Genomic DNA, 1,949 nt, shown 5'->3' on the forward strand with positions numbered 1-1,949 from the left:
TACAACAAAACTGGACCAGATTGAATACTTTTAGACCGATGCCTGGAATATTATTCCAGATTGAGCTCTAAAAACCTACCCCAAGGAATGCCTTGCCGCTTGAGAGCGCTGGCAACAGGCAGAAGAGGCCAGGCGTAACAGCGACCATTACTGTGACGATAGCAACTGACATGAGGATCTTTTGTGGAGCGTATAACTCTTTTACAGACGATAATTTGGAAAATATGGAGATCCAAAATATCTCTTTTAATGGAAGTCGTATGACATAGAATAGGCAATGTGTTTTTGTTTGCTTCTCTGGCGAATTTCATTAATGAATTGATATCACAATGACATCAAAGAGATAATTTTAAGTTATTAAAACACGATTTTAATCCTTATTTTCATTTATCAGTCAGCAAAATAGGAAAAAACTGATAAAAAATTACTTGGAAAAAATACTCCATATTAAATGTCAAGTCTGTATTATCAAGATCAACAGAGACATACGAAGAAGAAAGTACATCGGCTCTTGTTGAACGCGTTTTCGGCAAAATAAAAAATTATTTATTTCTGAACTCAGTGACAAGAGAATTGGAAAATTTAATGGACATATATTGTTATTTGCCAAAAAAAAAAAAAATAATAATAATACAGAAAGGCCTTTCTGTAAGCTACACGTGCATAATACATGTATGGTAAAGACCAAATGGATAATAAAAATAATCTAACAACGTATTTGTAAAGTAATACAAATATGCTTAGTATTAAAGTAGGCCTACATATATTTAACTGTCTTAGATAGTTGAAAAGTTAGAAATGTGTGGAAAACACTTTATTTGAATGATTTTATTGTTTTTGATTGAAGACGATGAAAATACGCATGAAAACATTTAAAAATCAAATAATTTGGCCTCTTGCTATAATTTTTTTGCCTGACAGTTTTGATTCAGTTTGACAAAATTTTCATACTTGTCAGACCGAAATTTTGTACATATACCAGAGGGAAAGAGTCGAGAATTCCTGTCTCACCTATTTAACACTTAAAATTAGAAGGTTTTTAATTACAGAGGAAAGGTCGTAGTTGTGGCCGCCCCCCTTACCGAACAACTGAACAAGTAACACCTGATGCCTTATCAGGTACCAAACGATTTAATCAGTTCACCGACGAACGATCTGTGTGTCAGTTTTACCTGTATACACAGCTCATGTAGGTATGAGTCAAACAATGCAGGGAATCTTTTCATTTTATCATTTCAAAAAACAAGACATAAAAATCGTAATGAATTGATACTGCCGGTAAATGAGGTGATATCGCCACAGCTTGCATATATACATGTAATATTGTGAAAACGTAGGCTTACGCACCTGTCCACACTCTTGAAAGCTGTGTAGGAGTCTACTGGCTATTTTGATTTTATATATAAAAAATAACGAGTCTCTTTCGCATATCTTTATTATCGGAAGCATTTAAAAGAACTCTGAAGCTTTAGTTCGTCATCACTATTGAAAGTGCAGCCAAGGCTTGGCCGCTTAGGTGAAGTCTAGTTGTACAGCGCATCGTATTTAAACTGAGAAAGAAAACATTTAATTGCTTGATTCTCCGTCCAAAAAGCTGTTTTCTTGCCTACAGTTTACGCATTTCTGTGCTTCAGCCACCTTTTTAGTTTGACAAAAAGCAGTGCACGCTTCAAACGACCTTTTTATATGCGCACCTTGTACATCATCTACACCTAGCATTGCCATGCTGGAAACAGCAGAGGACTACCATGAGCCCTGTGGCGCGCGGTTCCTGCCATGCGCACTTCGTATATCCGCAAAAGATGAAAAAGGTCTATAGACAAGTGGAGATTTGTATATGCGCGCACATAGCATTGGCTTGACGTCAGCTCATTTGCATTGTAATGCTGTTTTGCCCTATAATTATCTCATCAGACTGTATGCATTATTACGCAAGAAAATGATCCATT

The sequence above is a fragment of the Lingula anatina genome, chromosome 7 (assembly GCF_051362555.1).
Source record: "Lingula anatina isolate TDL-2025a chromosome 7, LinAna3.0, whole genome shotgun sequence".
NCBI lineage: Eukaryota > Metazoa > Brachiopoda > Lingulata > Lingulida > Lingulidae > Lingula > Lingula anatina.